Source organism: Aptenodytes patagonicus, chromosome 6, assembly GCF_965638725.1.
Source record: "Aptenodytes patagonicus chromosome 6, bAptPat1.pri.cur, whole genome shotgun sequence".
NCBI lineage: Eukaryota > Metazoa > Chordata > Aves > Sphenisciformes > Spheniscidae > Aptenodytes > Aptenodytes patagonicus.
Window position 1 is genome coordinate 48,007,163 of NC_134954.1, and position 14,943 is coordinate 48,022,105.

General features: G+C 35.5%; 1 protein-coding gene across 1 annotated transcript in view; it reads left to right on the top strand.

Annotated features, from left to right (window-relative positions):
* Positions 1–814: 814 nt before the first annotated feature.
* PDE1A (phosphodiesterase 1A) overlaps positions 815–14,943 on the top strand; it is a 187,769-nt gene continuing 173,640 nt past the window's right edge. The window contains exons 1-2 of the mRNA XM_076342474.1: positions 815–878; positions 4,107–4,175. The gene's annotated coding sequence lies outside the window, so the exon portion shown is untranslated. The remainder of the gene's footprint in view (positions 879–4,106; positions 4,176–14,943) is intronic.

The following is a 14,943-nucleotide window of genomic DNA, read 5'->3' on the forward strand; positions in this document are numbered from 1 at the left end:
GTCTGAAAAAAATAATTTGGAAGAAGACTTTCTGGGTTTTATTTGCCTTCAGCAAAGACTATAACCCAATTTAAATAGTTCTGATCAAGCAGATCAGGCTTGCTTTTGAAACTCAATCTCAGCTATCATCAGGAGCTTCCTAACCTTCATGATTTCCTGAGGAAATCTAACACCATGTACGTTTTATCTTCTTTTTCTTCTCCTCCTCTTTCTTTAAACACCCCCGCCCCCCAAAAAAAAACCCACCCAAAAAACAACCAACCCCACTAAAAATCAGACAAACAAAAAACCCCACCCAAATTATTACTGTTGTTGGCAGAGGTCACAGCTGAAGAAAATTTCTCTGCTTTTCTTTATTAGGAAGTGACAGATGGAGACTGAAGAAAGGTGTAATGGGGAATAAAAAAATTGTCAAAATAGGAGCTCCAGCTTGTTTAGGAAGTGGTTGCAATATGGGAAGAATTGTTTTTATCTGCTAGTAATCGTGTGGGGCAGTGTTGGGAGACAACATTTATTCTATTAAAACAAGTAAGAATTGTGTTTGCCTTCTCAGTACTCATTTTAACTAAGTTCAACAACTTTGTTAACACAGAAGTTTTTGGGTATATTCATAGTCCACAAAGGGAATGTATCTATTATGTATCTTTCAGATTTTTTCTAAAACTACTACACCATTTTGTAGTGTATAGTCAACTGTGGTATTCTTACAAACAGAAATTTAATTTGAAGATATTTATTGGTTGGGAATGTAAAACTAAGGAAACGAAACATACGTAAGTAGATTTTTCACTGATGAGCACTTTCTTTTTTCAGTGATCAGCCCGAAGGCCATGGACGTGTTGAATAACCTGATGTTCTGAGTGAGAGAGTTAGCAAAGGTTTGTTTTGTTTTGTTTTTTTCTTGCATGTTCTCTAGCCTTCTAGTCTAAGGGGTAGGAAAGTAATTCTGAAAAAGCTCCTGGATATGGATTTTATCTTTATCTAAGTTTTACTTTGAGGTATACTTATTTCTTTAACACTTGCTCCTATGAGGGAAAGAGTTGAGGAACTGAGAAGGGAATGGAGAAGGGTTTTAATATTATGTGCTTGGCATGTTTATGGGTTTGTTTTTAAGTGCTGTAATTTTAAAAAAAAAGTAGAATAGAGTATGTGTATGTTTCATTGCAACTGAAAAGTATTTACCCTCTCAGATACTTACAGGTAGAAATCCTAGGAACTATACAAATGCACACTAATGAGGATTAATGAGCTGTTATGTAAGTTAGTATTTAATTGATTTGGCTAAATATCAGTGTCAGTCTGTATGAACAAATGCAATTTTTTTCTTGCAAGTAATGTTTTCTGCATATGCAAATATATGTGCTTGGAAATCTATCAATCCCCAGCAAATTCCAATGTGGTCTTTTGTAAGATTATAGAAGGCTCTGCCAAGTGTACTTTCAGATAATTTTTCTAAGCAAAGTTGGAATCTAAAAATTTCCCAAGAAAGCTTCAACTCAGGCAATTTCTTGCCAATTTTGCAAAGTCAGTAACAGGGATGAGCTAAGTACACTTTGATATCTACCATAAAAAGTAAAATAAATAAAATTACTTTTAATCTTCCTTTTACCATTGTCACAAATTTAAAATCTAGCGAAATGTCATGGAGGTAGGCCCATGGCAGAGGTCTTCCCCAGCTTGGATTTTCCTTTTCTCTATTATGTGCTTTGCTCACCATGCCATACATCTCTCTTCAGTAGTAAGTATGTTTTCACCATATCAATATGTCAAAGTCATCAAATTGTGACACAAAGCATGTGCCTATCTAAAAGAAAAAATGATTCAAAAGAACTCTGAAGTCTGTGCTGATACTTACTTGGAAAGGCATAAACCATGCTAATAGTAAGCAACATCCAATAGAATGTTGTCCCAAGCCAGTTGAACATATATTTCATCTATCCTTACTTTTAAGAACTGTTTACAGAAACTATATTTGGTTAAGTTACTTTTTATTATCACCAGTAGATAATGTCAGTCAGATGGGTCTGAATCTGCAGAAGGCATTACTTTTACTAAAGCTTCACTGAAATTAAATTTGGAATTTGAATTGATGCCCAGGAATGATGTCAGCTATAGCAGATTAAATTTGCTAAGGTCTCTTCATTTTAAATGTGTTTTTAAAACAAAGCAGATAATTCTTCCAGACTTTGGCCTTTTAACGTTTTTAGCCTTTGTTTGGGCTGAATGAACTATTATACTTTGGGTTATTGAATATTAAATTTTAAATCTATTTTGTAGTACCTTTGCATACAAAACCATGGATTTAATAGATGCATATGTTTCAACAGTAATTTGTAAGTAGTAAAAAAATTCAATATTTTATCTATCTTTTGCATACTGTCATAATTGTTCTTATATATTTTGGAGGAATGAGTAAAGGAAAAGGCAGAGAAATAATTACTGATGTGCACTATTGTCTGTTACTTATCCTCAAAAATCAAATACACAAAATAGTTCTTCAAATACTTAATAGTGAAAACAGAATATAACATGTAGGAAAATAATTAAATAATTCAATTTTCTGTCTCCGATAGTATTCTGTATTAGATATACCTGGCCAGGATTTTGTATTATTGTAACAAGATAATTTTGTTTTTGTTCCATCTGGTGATATGCTTATGATCTCACTAAAGCCTGAAAATTGCTAGCCTTTTTATTTGTATCCTATGTTACATTAATAGCAGTTGTCATTATTATTTATACTTAATCTGCTAAAAATCTTAATAACATAATTAAATCAATTGCATCCTGCAGCAATGAATTCTGCAGGTAAATTATATTGTCTGTATCCTGCTACTGGAGACCATGTGAAGTGTGCAGATTTCAAGCACTTCTTTAAAAGAACTTTCAAGTAATTGGAAATTAAAAGTCCCAACTTACTGCGGTGCAAAGCACAGCTTTGCTGATGCAGCTTTATCCATGGTGACAGTCCTTTGCTGTATGTTAGAATTATAGAGCCCCAGTTTTAGTTGGAAGGGACCTCTGGAGGTCATGTAGTCAAACATGATCAAGGTACCTGGGGACTTCTCCACCTGAGCCTTGAACACCCCCTAGGATCGCAATTCCACAGCCCCTCTGGACAACCTCTTCCAGTTCTTAACCACCCTCATGATGAAAATTCTTTTCAAAATATTGGAATTTGTCATGGTAATTTTTCCCCCAAATACCAGAATTTTTCCTGTTTCTACTTGTTTGTTGCCTCTTGTCCTATAAATGTGCACCTCTGGGAGGAGTCTAGCTGCATCTCCTCTGTAGCCTTTGACTAGGTAGCTGTAAAGAGCAGTGAGGTCTCCCCTGAGCCTTCTCTTCTCCGGGCTCCCCAATTCCCTTGATCTTTCATAGATGATAGCAGCCTCACAAGGACCTTGTCCGTCTCCTTCACCATCTTTAGATGCCTCCTATCTGGTCTCATGGACTTGGTTATGTCCAAGTTGGTTGTGATCCCTTCCCTTTCTCCCTCTACAACGAGTACTGCTTCACTCCCACAGTGTCTGCTAGGAGGCTTAGGGACTTGGGAAGCCTCAGGACAAGCCTTTCCAGGGAAGAATAAAATGCCCTTTTCTATTCTTTTTTTTAATGCCTTCCAAAGAAGATACTTGGGAATCTTCTTTACCATCCCTCATTTTCCAGATTGTATCTTCACCTATGCTTGCACCTCTCTTTCACCAATGCTAGTAACTATCTCAATACCATGAGAATTTCTTGGCTGAGACCAATCAGAGAAGGCAGGGGCAATAGGTTTGCCATTCCTGCAGAAAAAAAAAATTGGCTAGGTTTCACCTATGTAGCTTTAGTCTCTGTTATTTCTGTGGGATATTAACACATGAGGATTCACTGAAGCATAATGCTGAAATAAGGAGGTACTAAGGTAACCTTTATCTTACTGTTGTATTTTTCTCTTTCCAGACTTTGGCTTATACAAAGGTCTTTATGTGATCTGACCTATTATTTTTTAAAAAATGTAGACATAGTGTTACTTTCTGGTGCGAAAAATATCAAGCAATAGGTTGCTAATGCTAGAAAATGTTTGTTAGGATTCCTAATGTAATTAATCTCTTTGATTTCAGAAGTGGTACATTAATACTGTTTCACTCAGAAGAGCAGAGACAATGTTGGTCTGACTTCTGAAAAAAAGTGTAAGATGAAATCTTTCTATCATGTTCTGTTATACTTGTGCTCCTACTTTTTGGCTTGTACACTCGTCATAGTGCTTGGATAAGTTATACTTCTGCTTATTTGTCTGTTTTCCTCATAGTTCAATATAATTTCCCACACGGACACAAGTTATTTATGAAATTCAGAAAGCCAGGTACCAAGTTCTTGTAAAACTTCTAGCTGCTTTTTTGTACAAAATAGCTGTTTTTTTATACAAGGTGAGTAAAATGGTATTAGCAATTGTGTTATCCACTACCCCTTCATTTCTCTAGTCTTCTTTATTAAGTCTTTCAAAAGACAGGGGAAGTTATATTAAAAATAAATGTTCATGTGATACATAAGAATTGTGTAAACCTTTGCTAATTTTAGCAACCCTCTTGAACAATCAGCCTCTCTAGCCCCAAAAGCTCTTTCCTCTTCAGAACTCATTAGTCGCCTAATTCCGTCAAGTTTTAACTGATTTGCAAAGATGCCATAGCACAGTTAAGTTCACAGTGAGGAAATTTTACTCTGACCACACCATTTGCACAACACCTGAGCAAGATTTTAGCACTGCTTGGTTACCTAAAGTGGGAATTCTCTGCTGTTGGACATCTACACAGGGGATGCTTCTTTTCGTGTTTTATTTTATTCTCTGCTGCAGCTCAAATTTTGACCCCAGGAGTGGTCTGTTTTTCCTGAGAGTGAGGTGGCAGTGTGTACCTTCTTACCTCTGACTGTAAGCTCTTCTTCTGTAATAAGTGGGAAGCAGGGTTTGTGGAGAACTGCTTTTCTTGTCTGTTGAATGGGAGAAGGAATAATACTTTACCCAGCTGGGATGTGCTGGACAGTATCGTTGCTGAGGGTACTGTGCCACCAAACAGAGCCACCTCGGATACCTATCTTTTGAAACGTCATGAGGACTGGTAAGCTGCTTGCAATTGTCCCAGTGTCAGTCTCACTGCTGAACTTTAAAATACCAATACCATTGACAGAAAAGGAAAAGTTTGTAATTTGCGAGGTTTAGGCTTCCTCCTGTAAAAATCCCCCAAGTCAGTATTTTTTCTTTGAACTGCATTGTTTAGCTTCAGTTACATTCACAATTATACTTCTATTTTCAGAGAACACAATTCAAACTTTTTTGAATATATCTAGTGTTTTGCAATGTAAATTTACGTTTCTCTATGAAGTACAGCCTTTCATTAAAAACTTGGTTGTATAACTATAGAAATGCATAATTTCTAAACTTCTATGACTAATGCATCAATGATTCAGAGTTTAAACTCTATAATAACTGATCAGAATTCAGGCATAGAGCTAAATTCTAATACTGCAATAATAAGCTGATATCAGTTTGAGATAAGTTATGGGGACCGATCGAGGTTTTCCTAATTCGAGGACCAGATACAATATGTAATTCATGTTCTGTGAAGGTTTGCTGGAATTCAAAATGAAACAAAATCCACATGATGGAGTGCTGAAAAGGCTGAATTAGAAGAGCGTGCTAGAAGTAACTGATAGCTTTTCTTTTTCTTGCTAAAAATGAGCAAAGAAAACAATTTTATGATTTCTGACAAATACTAGACAATTTGAATGTTAGACAATTTGTAAATGAATCATTAACATAGGGAGGGAAAAAACCCAATCCTGAACTATGCATACACAGTAATGGCCTCTGTAATATTTTTATTACTCAAGAAAGTGATTTTGATATAATTTGGATACTTATCTCAAAATGCCAGCTCAGGGCTCAGCAACAATGAAGAGACACGTGAAAAGTTTGTAATTCTTAGGAGGAGAACTGAAAATAAAACATGAAATATTATGCCACTCTGTAAATCCATGTCATTTACATGGGAATAGTATGAAACTGTGAATGGTATGGAGAATGTGAACAGGAAATAATTATCTAATGTTCCTCTAATGCAAGAATTTAGGGAGATCATATACAATTAGCATGTGTTACACTTAAAACATACAAATGACAATTTATTTTCCATAATGGGTTATTGAAGTGTAGAATGAATTGCCCCAGGATGTTGTGGAGAATAATGAATGAGGGATTTCAAGAAAGCCTTAGGCAAATTCTTATGGAATAAATCTAGCAGGGGCCATGGGACATGCTATCAAATGTAATCTCTGGCTCAAAAAGTCCCTAGTTTGGGAAGATGCTGGAGAAGGCTCATTTTATGCTTACCTAATTTCATATTTGTTCTCTAGATATGTCATGTTGGCTGGTTTTGCAGACAGGATATTGGCGTGCAATAATCAAATCAAAGGTCTTTATAGCCCTCATATTCCAGAAACTGGGCTGTTTTAATGAACAAAAGGAAAGATATTATTCTGGCTATATCCAGCATTTTAGAGATCTCGGTAACATTCTGGCAGGTGCCTCAGTTTAATCTTGAGCTATGACTGTTTAGTGTAAATGTTTGCAAGAATTTTAGAGTTACAGCTCAAATCGTGCTGATATTAAAAGTTTAAGATTAATAGCTGGAGCACATTCTTTCTGTTTTATCTGTCAAAATTTAATAACTTTACTTAAAAATAGGATCACAGGAGATATTTCCTGTTGTGTAAAATTCCTGCTCTGTGACATAGAGGCCAGATCCTTCATAGTGCAGCAGCCCTAAGGGACTTGCTACCCTGAGACCCATTTGTAAAGGACCACCCAATGCAAAGGATTGTGTCATTGTGTGGCCTCTCTTTAGCAGTTTTTGTGTCAATCGCTTTTTGTGTCAATGCTGATACGCACAACAGCCTCACAAAGTAAAGTTCCCTAGGCCAGAAGACCTCAGTGAGAGCTGAATCAGGCCTTATGGAAACAGTGGAACCGTCCGCGTTATATTACCACTTTCTCAAGCAAAAGCCCAAAGCAGAACACCTTAGTTTACAGATTCGTTAAAACTAGTATGGACTCACCAAAGTTTTGCTCTATACGAAAGGTAAATGAACTGCTTTTTGCATGTATAAATACAAGCTGATGTCATTAAGTTCACTGAGATAATTTAGATGTTATAAATTACTTGGACCACTTTTATAAACAATCAAAGTATATTGAATTACATTCGGGTACCAGAAAAGTTTTAAACTAGGTTTGGTTTTGTTTGTTTTGTTTTGTTTTGTCAAATGGCAGCTTTCTTTCAAATTTTTTAGGAAGGTTTAAAGTCATGAGGAAATTCCGTTAATCCTCAAATGGATTGCATTTAATGAAAAATTTTGTAGCCTGAAATAAAAACTTATATTATTTAAGATCTTATACCAGACTAAAAATGTTACGTGCGAACTGCAAAAATTTTTTCATGTCTATTGCAACCTATAATGAATGTTGATGTTAAAACATGACTTACTAAATGTCATATTTTCCTCCAATAATTTTCCATCACAATACAGTAAATATTTTTCATATCCTAATGTACACTCATCTTTAAAACAAAACAACAAAAAAACAACAAAAAAGCCACATCGCCATGTGATGTTTGATAAAACTAGTTGTTACATTAGAACAGAAACACTGCATCTCTTTTTCTATCTATATTGGTAGTTATGTGTTTGACTTGAAGTATTCCCTGAACTTAGCATTTGGAATTTTCAGAGGATATACTGTCATTCTTTTATTGGAGGAAAAACAAAATGTCAGGTTTGAATTCCATTTCTAGCTTTTCCTTTTCTGCAATGATAGATAACTTTCCTAATGGTCGTCATTTAGGCATCAAATGCTGCCCTCGAAAGTGGTTAACAGTGTAAAGATGCTTAAAATAGTTCTGAACTAACAATCAATCACTAGTCCTCTATCCTGCTTTACTGTTTTTTTCTTACATGTTCACCCAGGCCATTTTGTAGCCTGAAATAAGAAAGGGCTTATTGTCTTAAATAAGAAAAGGCTTATTGTCTATCTTTTACTCATCTTTTATTAAAAGTCATATAAATAATCTGATTGATGAACCCATCAATGTTGGAAGCTATCAAATGTATGATACTTTTGCTAACCGCTAGTTATTAAAAAAAAATAAAATTACATTAACTTAATCTTCCTGATGACAAATTAAGTTACTTCACAGAAAACAGCTGTTGCAGCACAGAAAATAGAACTGTTTGAGAGCTCAGCTGGGACACTCAGGCTGATTTCACAATAAAGTTACTTTAGCAAACACTGAAAATTGTTTTGATCTTGTAAAAGAGTGACGAATGTACCTTTTTGTTGGAGATTTAAGAATTTTGATTTTTTTAGTTTATCAACAAGATTATGTGGTGATTGGAATATGGTCCATAGGTATGGACAAGAGGAAGCAATGTACTGCAGAGAGGGTTTATAAGGCAAGAGATGAAAATGGAAAAAGATCTTATTATTGGAAGTTGGAGCAAAACAGTTGGAAATGAGGGGCAAGCTTTTTAGTAAAAAGAATAATTAAACACTGGAACAATTTAGAAACAAGTTTGGTTCTTTCTTACTATCATCTATTACTCTAATCTGTAAAATAAAAAAAATAAATAGTGTTTTGTAAAGATATACTTCAATGATATCATTGCTCTTGAAAGTGATGTGGAATTGGTCCAACTAGTGTGCTAATCTGTGTTCAGCAGTGCACCTGACGCAATGAAACAATGCACTTTTTAGATGATAGAACATGCACATATACTCATTGCTTTCCATAGATACTTTCTGGAGAGTCAGAAATATTTTCATTTTGAGTGAAGTAAAAACTGCTATTTGTTGCTAAAGTGTTTCTAGAATGTTGGGTTGATAGCATGGATATTTTTAAGAACACTTTCTCTCTCTATAAGAAAATGACTGTACTTTATTAATGGAAATGAAAATTAGATTTTACCAGTCATGAGAATTCTCCTGTGAGTAGCTGACTGTTCTTGTGCTTGTAATGTGCTATCCCATTGCTTCTCTGTGGGACCCACTGCTATCTTCTTTTTCATGGGATATATTTGAATATCTCAATTGAAGCTAATTAAAACGCCTAGTTTCAAAATCAAGATTAAAAAAAAAAGGAAATAGAAAAGATGAAGGGACTGTCTATATTTCTGATAGATTTTTGTCTGTCCTGTTCTTAAGCTTCAGTGAAAAAGATTCCATTATCACCCTGGGTATCCAGCTCTAGTGTTTAACTATCATAATTAGAGAATGCTTCTTAATTTCTAGCCTAAACTTTGTTTGTTACAAATTAAACTGATTACTTCTGCTGCTACCCTAACTATATATTGACAACCACTGATTTTTTTTTTTTTTTTTTTTTTTAGTATTGGCATCCAATATATATATTAAAAAAGCATCATATCTAACCAAACTTTTATTTTATAGACTAGTAAATACAATTATCGTATTCTTTCTTTATGCTAACTTTATTTATATTTATCGATACTTACGCTATTTTTTATTGTTGTTCACCTCTGGACTCATTCTTATTTGCCCAAACTATTGAAGCTTGGTTCCTAAAACTGGACAGAATGGTTTACCTGAGATCTCCTAAACACTTCCTGTATTTTGCGTTTACTTTTTTATATTCTGAAATTTGCCTTTTTTTGCAGCAGGGTTACCTTGTTGACTTAATGAGCAGGGAGAGCCCTGATCTGGTAAGGTAGCTGTGTCAGATCAAGCAGAAATTCTTAATCGCTTTTCACTTCTGTAAGCTGATAAATCCATTGGTTTATGCTCAGTCTGTGTTCTGTTTCAAGGGAAACCACCTCAGTGTTTTATTAAATGTTTTTACATTTTTTAACACAGTAGGGTGAGTTCACTCCTCCATCTCCCAGAGCTGACAGAGGTTCTGTCTGAATTAATCTCCAGACATTATTTTGCGATTGATAGGAGGTTTACAACTATTTACACATGCTAAAAATGGTCAGAAATTACGTTGATGGAGATTAATATAGGCAGGAAACAGTATAATGATAAATAGACAAACAAACAGAAGAAAAATAAGATAGCCCAAAAAAGGATTCTGATGAGCCGTGTAGGGCTTACTTTTCCTTTACATTCCTTTTTTGTAAGTCTTTATCGCTAGTGCAACTTCACCAGCCGTACCAAAGTTTCGTCATCAGTGTTAGTAACTGTACAAATGGTATTTTTCAGTTCCCACTCTACCCAGCAGTCCTATCAGTGGTCTTAGAATAATGTCAGGTGCAAAACCAACATTTTAATGAAAACAGGCTGTGGTGAAGGAGTTATAGCTATTCTTAAGGTAGGAAAAGCTCTTCTGGTTGTATACCTGACAAAAGATGTAAACTTATTGCTAATGTACTGCTCCACCAGTAATGCATTTGGCATTAAGAGTAGTTCAGTTGCTCCTCTGGCCTCAGGTTTCAACCTGTAATGTGAGTAGTTTTGCTGGCCTCCACTAACAATCAGTCTTTCAACATATGTTTAAGATTCAATTGTTCAAGGGTCAATAAAGTACAAATTCATAAGGTAGATAATTAAATCATGCTTTTAGAACCTGTCATTCTAAGCAGTCTAACATTTAAGAAAGAAACAAATGTTTTATTTGAAAACTCATCATTTTAGTTGCTTTTTGACTTGAATTCACATATTTCTCTCTTCTAATTTTTGTTTGGAAAATGTATGCACAGACATGTATACCAAACCATGGGTTGATATGAAAAACTTGACAGTGAGATATTTTGCCAGCACAACTTTAAAATTTACCTAAACTTTACCTTTACACTTTGGTTGAACTTGCATGTTCCAATGATATTAAACACATTTAAGTGATACTAAACATCTGATTGTCCGCAGAGTTTTGTTCTTGTCATTAATCCTTTTGCATGCTAGACTGTTGAACTAATTTTCAAATGTGCTGCCAGTTTTTACCAGCAGTTTAATACTCCATTCATCTTTTAAGATGTTTAAAAGCCAAAAGCTGGAATCCATCTTTCTGGAATTAAGGTTAAAATGCATAATATGTTAAGAAAAGGCCTTTCTGATTTCAGCTGCACTTAGATTTCAAGTTATGTAGCAATTCCCTGCAGTGTAGAGGTTCTGAATAGACTAATTCTGAATCAGATAATATTGTGCATACTCCAACACAGTCACATCATGTACTTAATAATATTCAATACAATTCTCTTCTTTTTCATACTGACTTTTGGAGAATATTAATTTTGTACAGATTGAATTTTTTGAAGTTAGAGGCTGTGAAAATTAAGCTGGCATTTGCTGATTTCTCTCAGGTTCCTTACATGTCTTCTGTAGGTTTTGCACTATATAGCAAATTATCCAGGCCAAGTTGAAGGATGTGTGGAACATATTCTTGGCTCTTTGTTAAGGACTCTCTATATATTTACTTTTCTACCATGCATATGCAGTACCAATGACTCCATCTTGTTTACTGAAGCAGAAGGCGTTTTGCAAAGGTTTTATGGGAGACTGCTGCTTTATAAATTAAGGAGGAAAACTAGTGCATCTACAGATACAGTTTTTTTATTTTAAAATGAATCAAAAATATTTTTCTGTGTCATGAGAAGCACTTCGGTATTGAATAAAGATGTAAGAACTACCATATTTCTCTCACTTAGTGTTCTGTTCCCAGTGATGGGCAGGAGAAAATACTTAGGAAAGGAATATAACAATAGGTACATAGAGTGATCCTTCTCTAATACGCTTTTTTACCTTGTAACATCCCACATTTGTTCACATCCTGAGCTGGAGGTTTCATGTGAATCATTTTGTTTAACAGCCATTGCTGGACTTGTGGTTAACGTCTTATCTAGTCCTTTTGGAAATAATTTATATTTTTGGTCTTCACCATTGCTCCATGATGTCGAGTTCCACGTTTAGTAACGCAATAGGTGCAGAATTATTTTCCTGGAGAATTTTAGTTCTGTTCTGTTACTCATTAACTTACATAAATTGAAGTAGTTATCAGGGACGTTGTGAAGTGAAAATACAAATTATCCTGTTAAGAATCAATAAAACAAATAAATAGTTATCCTCTGCTTTCCCTGTTGTTTTACCTGCCAGTCAACCACTACTGAATGCCCTTTTCTCGTGTTTTCTCTAAGGATGAAAGAGATTTGGTGTGGGATCGGGGCTTTCTTCTCTCACTGGTAGGAAAGGTCCCAAGTGAAACCTGACAACCCAGGTTAGAATGCTTTTACTTACAGATGCTTGTCTTTCCCCAGAATACGTAAAGTAGGAAAGAAGGTAGTATAGTATTCAGTATTAACTGCTTATTTTTTGAGGGGAAAGCCATTTTTTGATAACCCAAACCTCAAATCCTCTAGCTACAGTTTAGATAATCATGGTTTAGCTTTCTGTACACACCTTCTGAATTTTTCTGATTTTTCAAATGCATATTTTAGATGACTCTATGGGACTGATACAGGCACCCAGAGTGTGAGAAGATCGGCTTTGTTTTGTGCTTTCTTCTGATTGTTGGAGCATAATCTATAAATTTAAACAGCAACACAATAGCTGTGACTGTCTCCACATTCAATAAAATATAGAGAATCAGATTTCTTTTACTTTCTTTTCTTTCCCCCCTTAAGTAGAAGCCAAGGTGGGTCCAGGTAATATCTGCAAGAAAGTAACTATGCATTTAGGGTGTTTACAAATGAAAATAATCAGGTTATGTGTTTAGTTATTTTTACTGCTTTCCTCTCTTGATCAAGTGGCTGTTTCATAGATGCAATATGCTGCCATTACTAAGTAGATTTTTCCTTCACTATTTTTATAACCTGGATTGAGGAGGTCATGATCATCTTATTTTTCTTTAAAGCAAAAGCATACATGAATGAAGACCTTGATACTTTTGAAAGCACTGTTTGATGTAATCTGCTTTCAAGGTATCACATGCAATACCATTTATCATCCAGAACTGCACCAAACTTACAGGAGATGCTTGGAGTTATGATGCAGAAGGTCTTGTGTCTCAAAGGGGGTGCCTTTGCCCTTCTGTCCTGAAAGCTCAGATTTGTAGTTCAGGTTTGGAAGGGACTGGTATGTGGGGTGTAATGAATTGATTCCACCTGTTTGGGGTCAACTACTAGAGGAAAGCTGGTTTACAGTAAAAACAGCTATGGTAAGGGTAGATTCCCTAGTTTATACCTTTAGTTTGAGATGAAGAGACTTCTTTTTCTCTGCTGGCATCTGTTCCGTTAGTCTTTGATAAATATTAAGAAACATTTTCTTGTTGCTATGGTCTTTGTGTAAGTAATGTATAGCAAGAGGGAATGACTTTCTTGTTTTCTTTGTTGAGTAGCTCAAAATGAATGCTTGAAATAACCTCTTCTAGACAATAATTAGCTGAAACACCTTTACTCCATGTTGTCTTCGTCTTTGTCTACACAGATCTTGCCACCATGGACTAGTTTTTTTTCTTCACATCTGATGTTGTTCAGTCGGATAAACTGGCAAATGCTTTGCCAAATCCAGATTTCCTAATTCCTTTTGCTTTGTATTCTGTATTCTCTCTTTCTCTAGTTATATGCTCATACCAATAACTTGGCAGTTACCATTTTTCACAGTCAACCACAGCTTTTGTGTTCAAATGACTTACCTTACCATTACTTCTGTGCATGATTATCAAAATTGGCTTCATAAAAACTCCTAAAGAAGAGATTGAAAACATATGAAATGTAATAAAACAGGCAGTGGCCTCTGATAAAAGGAGCATAACTAACCTGGAACATTTATATTTATTCTACAACTGTTTATTCCACACTATGGGGGCAGTCTTGCCCTTTTTGACATTGAAAGGTAACAATCTGATGTTGTTACAAAGTACACCGTTATCCTTGTGATTCTCTGTGGCAATTTCAATCCGCCTTACTTCAACACTGCTGCCAGTTCTAGAATGGCTTCCTTTCTTTGCAAAAATCAGCATATTAGTTTTGTAGCCAAACTGCTTCCTAAGGAGTTCCTAAAAGTTAGTGTTTGTTTCACGAATGTTCCTCCTCAACTTCAGCCCATGCTTTTCAAAACCAGTTTGCCAATTCATCCTAAATAAAGAAGTTAAAAGCCACCAAACCTTAAAAACCTGTAACCTCCATTTTCTTAGGTTGTGCTGATTGCCCCATGACACTGTATGAGCTACATGCAATTGCCGAAGTTCCTGTTTTCAGAAACTTTAATCCGGTTTTCAATGGCTCTCTATAGTCATGTTTTGCACAAGGTAACCACAGCCTCTCACTTTCTTTCTGAAGTATTAGAATTAAATACTGAAAAGTTATAACAGAGTCACTTTTAATGAGAAGTAAGACTAAAGAAAACCTCAGAACTACTCTGTACTCTCCATTTTTTCTTCACTCAACATCCAGTTTGTTTCCTGTGTATGAAACAGTTATCTTTCAGCTTAAACTACCAGTGAATATCTGCTGACCAATTTCCACATACCTGGAGAAAGATGCAGCATGCAACTGCCAATTGAGCATCTATCTTACAAAGCAGGTCAAGATGATCCTGTTATCACCCTGCCTTGAACAACTCTCCTGTTTCATTTGATTCACTGACATGCAACACACTTTCTGCTGAACATTTGATTTCTTCTTGATTGACAGCTGTCTTTGTTTTCAACACTTTTCAAACTCTCCTTCTGAGGCCTCTTTCCAAGTCCAGCTGCTCAACAAATAGTCATCTTTTTATCTTTTTCTGTCTCATCATAGAATCGTAGAATAGTTTGGGTTGGAAGGGACCTCTAAAGGTCATCTAGTCCAACCCCCCCTGCCATGGGCAGGGACATCTTCAACTAGATCAGGTTGCTCAGAGCCCCGTCCAACCTGACCTGGAATGTTTCCAGGGATGGGGCATCCACCACCTCTCTG